A 14,006-nucleotide genomic window follows, 5' to 3' on the forward strand; every position below is an offset into this window, starting at 1 on the left:
GGTTTTTCCTCTGGTCATGTATGGATGTGAGAGTTGGACTGTGAAGAAGGCTGAGTGCCGAAGAATTGATGCTTTTGAAGTGTGGTGTTGGAGAAGACTCTTGAGAGTCCCTTGGACTGCAAGGAGATCCAACCAGTCCATTCTGAAGGAGATCAGCCCTGGGATTTCTTTGGAAGGAATGATGCTAAAGCTGAAGTTCCAGTACTTTGGGCACCTCATGCAAAGTGTTGACTCATTGGAAAAGACTTTGATGCTGGGAGGGATTAGGGGCAGGAGGAGAAGGGGACGACAGAGGATGAGATGGCTGGATGGCATCACTGACTCGATGGACGTGAGTCTGAGTGAACTCCGGGAGTTGGTGATGGACAGGGAGGCCTGGCGTGCTGCGATTCATGGGGTCACAAAGAGTCGGACACGACTGAGCGACTGAACTGAACTGATGCACAATACCTGAATTGTTTTGCAGATGTTAAAAACCTCCTTCCCAACAAATGGAAGATGTTAACTACTTGATGACCATGAGGCCCTAGCCCCAGGCCTCCTGGAGCCTAAGGACTCATAATGCTAATCCCCTTGACAGCACTGTGCTACCTCACCATCAACCAATCAGAGAACTGTGCACGAGCTAATCACAAACACTGAGACCCTCCTCCCTCACTTGACTTTTAAAAGTGCTTTGTGAAACTCCTTCAGGAAGTTTGGGGCTTTTATCTTGCTAAGCTCTGTAGTAGACTTATCTCTGCTCAAAACCCTGGCCACCATTTCAGTTTGTTTGGCCTCACTGTGCACACATCAAGCACATGAACTTGTGTTGGCAGACTGCCTGCTGTTCCCTGTCCATAGACTTTTCTCTTTACCCTCTCTAGAGACTCTGGAGTTTCTCCTGAAGTCAGGGACAAATGGTCATCCAGCAGTGTTGAGTTAGGGAGAGGATTTGAGTTAGTGGGTAATTCTTTCATAAAATTATGTCTATTTTCAATTTTTTATACTGTTGCTATAGATTTCCACTTTCTCAGTTTTTCTAAGTTAGTTTTCAGTGTTTGCTTTCCAGAAATTTATTGTTGTCCCCTTCTTTGTGCATTCAAGTCTTTTCTTTTTAAAAAAATAATCACTATTGTAGTTTGGGGCTTCCCTTGTGGCTCAGTGGGTAAAGAACCCACCTGCAATGTGGGATACCTGGGTTTGATCCCTGCATTGGGAAGGTCCCCTGGAGAAGGGAAAGGCTACCCTCTCCAGTATTCTGTCCTGGAGAATTCCATGGACTGTATAGTCCATGGGGTCACAAAGAGTAGGACATGATTCTTATAAAAATTGTAGTTTTAGAGAGGGAACAATTATATTGATGTGTTCTTGTGGCCTCCCATTGGCATTCCACTGGAAACACATACGTAGAGTTTACCATTTTGTAAAGGCTTATACACCAATAGCAAAACTGTTTTCAGAACATTTTAAGCAAATCATAAGATTAAGTAATGAACTGGTTTAACTTCGGAAAACTCAGGTCTTTCATGTGTATATCATTAGGAAACAGAAACAACAGCTTCCTCTTTCAAAATTCTCTTACTTTGCATTTTCTGAATCACAAGTCAAATGTATTATAATGTAAAGCATGCACTGGGTTTGAAGGGGAAAGAAGAGGAGGAAAGAGAGGAGAGGAAGAGAGTAAAAGAAGTTGGAGGGTGAGTGAAAAGAATTAAATTATGCCTGGATAAAATATATGAGAGGAAAGACTTTCTTTATACTCTTTTATGTTTGATAGCTAGATCTATGAAATACTAACAATAGGGAGATTAACAGGAGAAAAGACATACTAATTTATTAATTTTAGTAGTATTGAGCTAAGAGATAGATGGGCTCAGGTTGAGGGATTCCTGTTTACCCTCTTAAAGGGAAGTAGCAACAGAAATAGGGCAGACAGCCAGTCTTCGTCTCTTATAAACATCTCAAGCTTATAATCATGTCAAGGACAAAGAGAGGCAAAACTCTATTTGAGTAAAGGATTAAGGGATTCTCCCTCTCCACCCTTTTTAGGACAAGGGAGACACTACACAAAGGCTACTTGAAGTCAAAAGTCAGAGGATAATTCCAGGCCATAACTAGTCTTGTTCTTTCCAGAAGACTTCACTTTGACATTAATCTTGGCTGAGGAGAGGGTCCTGAGACAAATTAACCGGGGAGGTGGGGAAGAGACAAAGCAAGATGATTGGCCTGAAAGGAGATAAAGACCCAGAAAACTGCCCCCCTTATAAAGGATTTAAACTTCCCAAAGGGGCGACTCTTTCCGAGTTTGCCCTTTTGCCTTTCCACATGTACTTTTCAGTAAACTTCTCACTTTACCTTCTGCCACCTCACCTAAATTTGTTTTGGACTAGACAGGCAAGGACTAGGGACTCTAGCCCTAACTGCTGGCCCCTGTGCTCCAGTGCTTAGGACTCCTGGTCCGGGAAACTAAGACCTTATTTCCAGCTACTGCTTGCTACCATTTACTGCTGCACATGTCTGAAATCAGTATCAGCATGAAGACATCAGAGGGGAAAAAACTGAGTATCCCAAATAGCAGTGAGATTTTACATATGGTCATAAGGGAGGTAAGGGAAGGAGGATTAGGCCTCTTAATGGAGAGTAAATTGTTTTTAGAAAAATTGAATGAATCCTTAAAAGAGATAGTATAACAAATATATCAGGGTGTGATGTTGACTTCTAACATCCTCTCCTATGATAAGAGTCAATGTTACCTGGCTGATGAAACTTCTGGGGAAGAGATTTATGACAACTGAGTTTCCTTTGGAGGATCTGTCTTCAGACAGATAAGGGGCATTCCTGCATTTGCTATTTTTCAAGTACCTTCACCTCAAAATAATCCTCATGGCTAAAAATGCACATATGCAAATTCTGCCACTCTTCAAGGACAAGCAGACTTGTGCACAGCCTCCTCATGCTATCGTGCCAGGACCATCCAGTTCAAGGTCTGTTCTTTAGTTTACAAACTAAATTGTTAAATATACCCAAAGTTGATTGAACTAACTCAAGAGATTCGTTTAACTATTCTCTCATTAAATAATTATGTGTTCATCTTGGTGCCACGTGTCACCATGTCTTCACAGGATACAAAGTGAACAAAACAGACATAATCCTAGCCATTATGGTACATAGGCTCTATATAGAGATTCTGGCTTTTATATTTGTCGTTTTACTGTGATAAATATTACTATCAATGAGCATGCAGATGTTACTCTGAAAGTACATTACCTGGTTTTCAGTCAAGTCAAGCAGGAATAGAATCCTCTCCCTAGCATACTTCCCAGATTCTGTGTGCTTAGCTGCTCAGTCATGTCTGACTCTTTGCGACCCCATTGACTGTAGCCTGCCAGGCTCCTCTGTCCATAGGGATTTTCCAGGTGACAACACTGGGGTGGGTTGTCATGCCCTCCTCCAGGGGATCTTTCTGACCCAAGAATCGAACTGGGTTCAATTTGCATTGCAGGTGGATTTTTTACCAGCTGAATTACAGTTTCTTATTCTGCAGCTTCCCTTTTATTATGCCTTACAGATCAATTCAAGACAGTTAAAAATATTCCTTCTGTAGAGTGAATGAAACACCGTTCATTAAGCCTCAGTTTTTTAGTTACAGTGACATTTCAATCATGCCTTTCTGATTGTGATTTAACTTGGGATAGTCCCAATCTTATTATTTACTTTTTTTTTGCCATGCTGTGTGGTTTGTGGGATCTTAGTTACCTAAGGATTGAACCTGTGGGATTAGGGATTGAACTAACCTGTGGGACTAGGGATTGAACCTGTGGCCCCCATGATGGAAGCACTGAGTCCCAACCACTGGAATTCCCCAATGTCTTTTTTTTCCTTCCAATATTTAAGATATGTAAAGAATATGTAAAGAATAGCTCAGCAAACACAGAAATACTCATTACCCAGCCAAAGGAAAAAGTTATACCAATGTATTTAAATCCTTAGTTTATATACATCCCCACCTTTCTCTCTAAGAATTAAGTATTACTCTGAGTTTGTTGATTCATCATTCCATTACATGTTATATTATTTCACAATATATGCATGTATTATTAAACAAAACATAGAATAATTTTGTGTGGTTTTTATTTTACATAGTGGTATTATACTACATTCATTCTATCACAGCTTTTTGTTTTGGATGAACAGTACATACCTAGAGATGAAAATAATACAATACAGATACAATGTAAACACATCTTCAAGTTTACTAAATATTATCAACATGTCTTTCAGTTTTGCTTTAGAAATTTACAATCCCCATCACGTGCCCCACCCCTAGTATTATATAAGAGATCTTCTGCTTCAAAAATTTCCCCAAATTTGGTATTGTCTAACTTAAATTTTGCAACCATGATGTGTTTAAAATTGTATCTGATTGCTGCTTTGATGAGCAATGAGAATCTTTTCATGTTTATTGGCTATTTGTGTGCTTCACTTTTGTGAGTTACGTATCTACAGGGATTTAAGTTCAGGAGTACAAGAACTTTGTAGCCCCAATACGAAGAGTAATGCCTAAAATATGGTGGATATTCAATACATATTTAGTTGAATATTTGGTTAACAAAGATATATAAGTTGACTGAATAGTGTAGAGGAGGAAAAAGTTTTCCTCAACCTTTTTAATGTCCCCAGCTGGGTCTACAAATAAAACTGACAAAAATAAATTAATAGAAGAAAAGCACACAAATTTATTTAGTATAAGTTTTATGTACAGGGGAGCCTTCATAAGAAAGTGAAGACTCAGAGAAACAGTATTTTTACAGTAAGTTTAATGAAGAGTGGACAGTTGTGGGGGAATATGAGAGGTTAAGGAGGATGAGGGAAGTGCAGTAAACTGGGAAAAGCTTAGCAAGGCTTGTTTGTTTACATTCTCAGTGTGCCTTCCTCTTTGGAGATAAAGATGCTTGTTTATAGGGAGAGACCTTTCACAGAAGGATTTTATGATCTGTTTTAGGGGAAGAAGGGCAAGGAAGGAAATCAAAGTGATCTTTCTGCTTCTGTTGTTCTCTCAGACTCTTTCAGCTTATGATATTTAGAACGCCAACCTGCTATATTTGGGGGTAGCATGTCCTGAACACCATCAATATCAATGACTGTTTATAGCTTTTGCCCATCTTAAAAGATGTCTTTTTCTGACTGATTTGTCAGATATTTAAAATATATTTTCAATACTAATCTTTCATGGATAATATGTGTAGTAAATATCTTCTCTTAAGATATTTAAAAAAAACATATCTTTTCCATTTTTAAAAAACTGACTCTTTTTCATTTTAATATAGTTTTCCATTTAATATGTTAAAGTCAAGGACAGGGGTCCTAACTTGCCAGGTGGCTCCAGTCCTTGTCATTCAGGAACCCAGATTTCTTCCAATTTGAGGATAAGCCAGATTTTAGGATTATGTTCCCTCTGCATGGTTGAAACAAGAGCTGCAGCTACATCCATGTTTCATCCAGCAGGAAAAGGTAGGAAGTGTGTGGAGTGGAGACACAAGCTGTATTAAGGGAAGGACATTGTACTTCTGTCTGCTCACATTCAGTTGAGGAGAACTTATTCACATAACTGCATCTAAGTGCAACAGAGGGAGAAACAGTCTCTGGCTAGGTGATATATGTCCGCTGTAGCCTTCTTACCTTTGGAAGAAGGGGGAAAAGATCTTAAGCGTACACTTGACAGCTTCCCTACCAAGAGCTTTGTCTCTTTTCCTACTACTTGGAAGAGTCATATGATCGCAATGATCTATTTCTTAAAGGTCTAACACAATGCACTTAAAATTTAAAGGGTCTCATATTTTTTTCTGGACTTCCCTTGTAGCTCAGCTGGTAAAGAATCCACCTGTAATTCGGGAGACCTGGGTTTGGTCCCTGGGTTGGGAAGTTCCCTTGGAGAAGGAAATGGCAATCCACTCTAGTACTATTGCCTGGAAAATCCCAAGGACAGAGGAGCCTGGTAGGCTACAGTCCATGGGGTCACAAAGAGTCGGGCACGACTGAGCGACTTCACGTTCACGTTCACTAGTGATAGAACTACTTAAGTTTCTATTTCTTCTTGAATAAGTTTTGGTAAATTATCTTTTTTCTAAAATTTTTAATTTTTCTCTCTCTTTTTTTTGGCAGGCAGGGGCATGCCTCTGGGCATGCCTCAAGGCATGTGGAATTTCCCAGGGATGGAACACTCACCACTTGCAGTGGAAGTGCAAAATCTTAACTATTGGACCATCAAGGAAGTCTAGAATTTTGAATTTTTGATCTAAGATTTCAAATTCATTTGCATACAGTTATTTGTATAATTACTCTTTATTGATTAAATATGTGCCAGTCTGTGATAACATTCCCTCCTTTTATTGATCCTAGTGTTATGTGTTGTTTTCCTCTTTTTTACTTTTTTATCTTATCAGAGGGTGTCTACTTTATTAATCTTTTCAAGCTGCTAACTTTGGATGTTGTAGATCCTCTTTATTGTTTACTTTCTTCTACTTTCATTTATTCAGTTGCTCATTTTTTAAAAACTCCTTAAGCTTAATTTCCAGTCTTTCCTATTTCCTGATATAGACATTTTATAGACATAAAACCAAAAAAAGAAAGAAAGAAAGAAAGAAAGAAATTCTCTACATGCTGCTTTATTTTTTTAAAATTTGTTATTATTATTTTTTAAATTTATTTTGGCTACACTCAGTCTTCATTGCAGCATGCAGGCTCTAGATCCCTGACCAGGGATCAAGTGAGCCCCCTGTACTGGGAGCATGGAGTCTTAGCTGCTAGACCACCAGGGAAGAACCACTCACTTCTTGTTGCTTCAGATGCACCCCAATTTTGATATTTGGTATTTTCATTATCACTCAGTTTAAGATTTCTTAATTTTTATTAAGATTTCTGCTTGGTTCCATGGGTTATTTAGTGGTGTGTTTTAAATTACCAAATACATTTCACTCTATTTTTACAATAAATTTTTAATTGAATTGCACTATAGACAGAGATTGTGACTGGTAGAGTATACTGAGTATTGCATTGCTATTCTCCTTTCTTACTTGAGCCTCTTTTCCTTGAACTAAACATTTTCTTCTTAACCCTGTCTTCCTCTCAGAGGACAGAGAGGTTTTCAGGAGATTCTTCTCCTCCTCTTAAATCTGGCCACCGGTGTAGCACACCCACAACATTGTCCGATCCTAGAGTGAGCAGACCACAGGCTCAAACTGCAACTTGTGCCATGTAAGTCATTTTCAGCCCGTTACACAGTCCATCACTTGTAATACCATGTCATTCATTTGTGCCCGACATTAGTACTAAAAATCTTATATGTGAAATGAAAATGCAAGCCTTAGTCACTTCATCATGTCGAACTCTGTGCTACCCAGTGGATTGTAGCCTGCCAGGCTCCTCTGTCCAAGGGATTCTCTAGGCAAGAATACTCAACTAGCCATTTCCTTCTCCAGGGGATCTTCCCAACCCAAGGATAGACCCTAGTCTGCTGCACTACAGGTAGATTCTTTACCTCCTGAGAAATAAGAATCTTATATACATTATCTTATTTAATCATTCTAACAAGATCATTATTAACTGTCATTTTGTGGACAGGAAATTGAAGCAGTGAAAAATTAAGCAACTATTCCCAAGTTACGCAGCTTCAAATGGAGCCACTAGAAGACCCCATTGTCTGTCAGATTCCAGAGCTTGTGCCGTGTAAGCACTCACATGGAGTTTGTTGAATAAAGAGGTTTGTTTCATGGTTCATGGTCAAAATGAAGCTTATTGCCACTGGGTCAGGCACTCATGTCATACTCTTCACTTTCACATTACATGAAACACTTAAGACTTTTGAAAATACTCTGAAATCTGGAATTACACTTCTTTTGGACTATTTCAACTCATCCATAAAACAACGTGAAGAATTATAAGACAGTTACTATGTATCTTTTAACCGTAGTTGTTATGGTGTTATCTGACATGCTTATCTAAAAATCAGTTCAGTTCAGTTCAGTCACTCAATCGTGTCCGACTCTTTGCGACCCCATGAATTGCAGCACGCCAGGCCTCCTTGTCCATCACCAACTCCCGGAGATCACTCAGACTCACATCCATCGAGTCGGTGATGCCATCCAGCCATCTCATCCTCGGTCGTCCCCTTCTCCTCCTGCCCCCAATCCCTCCCAGCAGCAGAGTCTTTTCCAATGAGTCAACTCTTTGCATGAGGTGACCAAAGTATTGGAGTTTCAGCTTTAGCATCATTCTTTCCAAAGAAATCCCAGGGCTGATCTCCTTTAGAATGGACTGGTTGGATCTCCTTGCAGTCCAAGGGACTCTCAAGAGTCTTCTCCAACACCACAGTTCAAAAGCATCAATTCTTCGGTGCTCAACTTTCTTCACAGTCCAACTTTCACATCCATACATGACCACAGGAAAAACCATTGCCTTGACTAGACAGACCTTTGTTGGCAAAGTAATGTCTCTGCTTTTGAATATGCTATATAGCTTGGTCATAACTTTTCTTCCAAGGAGTAGCGTCTTTTAATTTCATGGCTGCAATGACCATCTGCAGTGATTTTGGAGCACCCAAAAATAAAGTCTGACACTGTTTCCACTGTTTCCCATCTATTTCCCATGAAGTGATGGGACTAGATGCCATGATGTTAGTTTTCTGAAGGTTGAGTTTTAAGCCAACTTTTTCACTTTCATCAAGAGGCTTTTAGTTCCTCTTCACTTTCTGCCAAAAGAGTGGTGTCATCTGCATATCTGAGGTTATTGATATTTCTCCCAGCAATCTTGATTCCAGCTTGTGTTTCTTCCAGTTCAGCATTTCTAATGATGTACCCTGCATAGAAGTTAAATAAGCAAGGTGACAATATATAGCCTTGACATACTCCTTTTCCTATTTGGAACCAGTCTGTTGTTCCATGTCCAGTTCTAACTGTTGCTTCTTGACCTGCATACAGGTTTCTCAAGAGGCAGGTCAGGTGGTCTGGTATTCCCATCTCTCTCAGAATTTAACACTGTTTATTGTGATCCACATAGTCCAAGGCTTTGGCATAGTCCATAGAGCAGAAATAGATGTGTTTCTGGAACTCTCTTGCTTTTTCCATGATCCAGTGGATGCTGGCAATTTGATCTCTGGTTCCTCTACCTTTTCTAAAACTGCTTGAACATCTGGAATTTCACAGTATTGCTGAAGCCTGGCTTGGAGAATTTTGAGCATTACTTTACTAGCATGTGAGATGAGTGCAATTGTGTGGTGGTTTGAGCATTCTTTGGCATTGCCTTTCTTTGGATTGGAATGAAAACTGACCTTTTCCAGTCCTGTGGCCACTGCTGAGTTTTCCAAACTTGCTGGCATATTGAGTGCAGTACTTTCACAGCATCATCTTTCAGGATTTGAACTAGCTCAACTGGAATTCCATCACCTCCACTATCTTTGTTCATAGTGATGCTTTCTAAGGCCCACTTGACTTCACATTCCAGGATGTCTGGCTCTAAATGAGTGATCACACCATCATGATTATCCGGGTTGTGAAGATCTTTTTTGTACAGTTCTTCTGTGTATTCTTGCCACCTCTTCTAATATCTTCTACTTCTGTTAGGTCCATATCATTTCTGTCCTTATCGAGCCCATCTTTGCATGAAATATTCCCTTGGTATTTCTAATTTTCTTGAAGAGATCTCTAGTCTTTCCCATTCTGTTCTTTTCCTCTATTTCTTTGCATTGATTGCTGAAGAAGGCTTTCTTATCTCTTCTTGCTATTCTTTGGAACTCTGCATTCAGATACTTATATCTTTCCTTTGCTCCTTTGCTTTTCTCCTCTGTTCTTTTCACAGCTATTTGTAAGGCCTCCCCAGACAGCCATTTTGCATTTTTGCATTTCTTTTCCATGGGGATGGTCTTGATCCTTGTGTCCTGTACAATGTCACGAACCTCATTCCATAGTCCATCAGGCACTCTATCAGATCTAGGCCCTTAAATCTATTTCTCACTTCCACTGTATAATCATAAGGGATTTGATTTAGGTCATACTTGAATGGTCTACTGGTTTTCCCTACTTTCTTCAATTTAAGTCTGAATTTGGTAATAAGGAGTTCATGATCTGAGCCACAGTCAGCTCCTGTTCTTGTTTTGGTTGACTGTATAGAGCTTCTCCATCTTTGCCGGCAAAGAATATAATCAATCTGATTTTGGTGTTGACCATCTGGTGATGTCCATGTGTAGAGTCTTCTCTTGTGTTGTTGGAAGAGGGTGTTTGCTATGACCAGTGCATTTTCTTGGCGAAACTATTAGTCTTTGCCCTGCTTCATTCCGCATTCCAAGGCCAAATTTGCCTGTTACTCCAGGTGTTTCTTGACTTCCTACTTTTGCATTCCAGTCCCCTATAATGAAAAGGACATCTTTTGGCGGTGTTAGTTCTCAAAGGTCTTGTAGGTCTTCACAGAACGGTTCAACTTCAGTTTCTTCAGTATTACTGGTCTGGGCATATACTTGGATTACTGTGATATTGAATGGTTTGCCTTGGAAATGAACAGAGATCATTAGACAACATCTAACCATATCCTTCCACTAAATGGTCCTTGTTGATGCTGTTAAAGTTCAGGAAACTGTGAATTTTCTAAGTTGTTTAAGATAATTTGTAATCTTCCCTGAAAGTTACTTACTTTTTGTCACGTAACTTTTCTTTCACATGATATATGTCATTTCCCACAAATATATATTACATATATATTTTAAATTTTTGTAACATTTATGTTCATATGCATAAAATAAAAAAATAAGTACATGTTATGGAGTACATTTTATTAATCATTTTTAAAAGTATGGGGGGCTTTTCTCTTTTTTGGTGTTTTCTTCTCTAATATAAGTGATATTTGAAATTCTTTTAATCTCAATTATTGAAGAATCATTGCTTTAATGTTTCTACCACAAAATGAAGGAGAAGCTTACATTATATATAAATTTATAGAGATAGTAATGATTGTCTGCATTTTATTGTGATAAAATGTACATAACATAAAATTTGCTATTTTTAATTGTAGAATCAGTAGCATTAATCGTACTCATAATATTGTACAACCACCATTCTTTTCTAGAACATTTTTATCATCCTAAATTGAAAATCCTTACCCATTAAACAATAGCTACCCATTCTCCTCTGTCCCCAGCCCCTGGTAACCTCTATTTTACTTTCTGTCTCTGTGAATTTGCATGTTCCTGGTTACTATATGAGTGACCACAGAACTAGAAAAGTTCAGTTTTCATTCTAATTCTAAAGAAAGACAATGCCAAATAAATTTCAAACTATTGCACAATTGCACTCATTTCACATGCTAGCAAGATAATACTCAAAATCCTTTGAGCTAGGCTTCAGCAGTACCTGAAACAAGAACTTCCAGATGTTCAAGCTTGGTTTTGAAGAGGCACAGGAAGCAGAGATTAAATTGTCAACATACATTGGATCATAGAAAAAGCAACAGAAATCCAGAAAACCATATACTTCTGCTACATTGACTATGCTAAAGCCTTTGACTGCGTGGATCACCACAAACCGTGAAAAATTCTTAAAGAGACTGAGAAGCCTATATGCAGGTCAAGAAGAATAGTTAGAACCGGACATGGAACAACTGATTAGTTCAAAATTGGGAAAGGACTGCAACAAGGCTGTATATTGTTACCCTGGTTTTTTAACTTCTATGAAGAGTACATCATGGGAAATGCCAAGCTGGATGAATCACAAGCTGGAATCAAGACTGCTGGGAGAAATATCAACAGCCTGAGATATACAGATGATACCACTCTAATGGCAGAAAATGATGAGGGTGAAAGAGGAGAGTGAAAATGCTGACTTGAAACTCAACATTCAAAAAGCAAAGATCATGGCATCCAGTCCCATCACATCATGGCAAATAGAAGAGGAAAAGGTGGAAGTAGTGACAGATTTTCTTTACTTGGGCTCCAAAATCACTGCAGATGGTAACTGCAGCTTTGAAATTAAAAGACTCTTGCTCCTTGGAAGAAAGGCTATGATAAACCTAGACAGTATATGAAAAAGCAGACATCACTTTGCCAACAAATGTCCCTATAGTCAAACTTATGGCTTTTCCAGTAGTCAGGTATAGATCTGAGAGTTGGACCATAAAAAAGGCTGAGTGCCAAAGAATTGACTTGCAGTGCTGGAGAAGACTCTTGAGAGTCCCTTAGAGTGCAAGGAGATCAAACCAATCAATCCTTAAGGAAATCAATCCTGAATATTCATTGGAAGGACTAACGCTTAAGCTGAAGCTCCAATACTTTGGCCACCTGATGTGAAGAACTGACTCATTAGAAAAGACCCTGATGCTGGAAAGATTGAAGGCAGGAGGAGAAGATGACAGAGGATGACATGGATGGATGGCATCACTGACTCGATGGACATGAGTTTGAGCAAGCTCTGGGAGATGGTAATGGACAGGGAAGCCTGGTGTGCTGGAGTCCTTAGGATCTTGAAGAGTCAGAAACGACTGAGCAACTGGACTGAACTGAACTGAAGGTCCTGTACCTGCGTTATCATTATAGGTTGAATTGTGTCTCTTCCAAATTTTATATGTTGAGTCCTAATGCTCTCTGCCTCAGAATATGGCCTTGTTTGGAAATATGGTCTCTATAGAGGTAACCAAGTCAAAATGAAGGCATTAGGTACACTCTAATCCAATATGACTTGTGTCCTTACAAATACAGAACACGCACACAGGGAGAACACCAAGTAAACACAAAAGCAGGTGAGACTATATTTCTACCAGAAAGAAATATCGGAGCGTCAACAAACCATCAGAACAGATGAGCAGTCTCTCTCACAGTTCTTGGAAGTAAACAGTCTTGCTGATACCTTGATGTTGGAGTCTAGTCTTCGGAACTGTGAGATAAACTCTATTGTTTATGCCATCCAATTTGTGGTACTTTGTTACAGCAACCAAAGCAAACAAAGACATTTATGTTGGATATAACACTTACTGTGGGACTATAAAGAATGAAAATAGTATGGGGGTTCAGAGAATTATCATGGTCTTGGGAAGTGAAGGTACATTCATTAAATGAATTTTATTCAGGGGAAGACCAGTTTCCTCAAACAGGTAAGGAGGATCTACTCTCTGTCAGGAAAATGGTTTGGTGGTGGGGACCAGTGGGTATTCAGGATTTTAAAATTCTTCACCTCATTCACATCTGCTTAATGATGGGACTGTATGCGGAGATCATTGTTTTTTTTAATGTTGAGTTTTAAGCCAGCTTTTTCACGCTCCTCTTTCACTTTCATCAGGAGGCTCTTTAGTTCATTTTCTGCCATTTGTGTGGTGTCATCTGCATATCTGAGGTTATTGATACTTCTCCCAGCAATCTTGATTTCAGCTTGTGCTTCAGCCAGCCTGGCATTTCATATGGTGTACTCTGAATATAAGTTAAATAAGCAAGGTGACAATGTACAGCCTTGGTGTACTCCTTTCCCAATTTGGAACCACTCCCTTGTGCTCTGTTTGGGTTATAACTGTTGCTTCTTGACCTGCATACAGATTTCTCAGGAGGCAGGTAAGGTGGTCTGGTATTCCATTTCTTGAAGTATTTTCCACAGTTTGCTGTGATCCAGTCAGTCAAAGGATTTAGCATAATCAATGAAGCAGAAGTAGATGTTTTCTGGAATTCGCTTGCTTTTTCTATGATCCAACAGATGTTGGCAATTTGATCTCTGGTTTCTCTGCCTTTTCTAAATCCAACTTGAACATCTGGTAGTTCTTGGTTCATGTACGGCTGAAGCCTAGTTTGAAGGATTTTGAGCATGAACTTGCTAGCGTGTGAAATGAGTGCAACTGTGCAGTAGTTTGAGCATTCTTTAGCATTGCCTTTCTTTGAGATTGGAATGAAAACTGACCTTTTCCAGTCCTGTGGCCACTGCTGAGTTTTCCAAATTTGCTGGCATATTGAGTGCAGCATTTTAACAGTAGCATCTTTTAGGGTTTGAAATAGCTCACTAGCT

At 39.2% G+C, this 14,006-nt stretch overlaps 1 long non-coding RNA gene across 1 annotated transcript; it reads left to right on the forward strand.

Annotated features, from left to right (window-relative positions):
* The first annotated feature begins 1,601 nt into the window (after positions 1-1,601).
* Positions 1,602-10,782, forward strand: LOC121818961 (uncharacterized). Its single transcript, XR_006059029.2, has 4 exons — positions 1,602-1,679; positions 6,145-7,236; positions 7,461-7,506; positions 7,603-10,782. It is a non-coding gene; the product is annotated as an uncharacterized LOC121818961 (long non-coding RNA).
* The last annotated feature ends 3,224 nt before the right edge of the window (positions 10,783-14,006 follow it).

Source organism: Ovis aries, chromosome 3, assembly GCF_016772045.2.
Source record: "Ovis aries strain OAR_USU_Benz2616 breed Rambouillet chromosome 3, ARS-UI_Ramb_v3.0, whole genome shotgun sequence".
Lineage (NCBI taxonomy): Eukaryota > Metazoa > Chordata > Mammalia > Artiodactyla > Bovidae > Ovis > Ovis aries.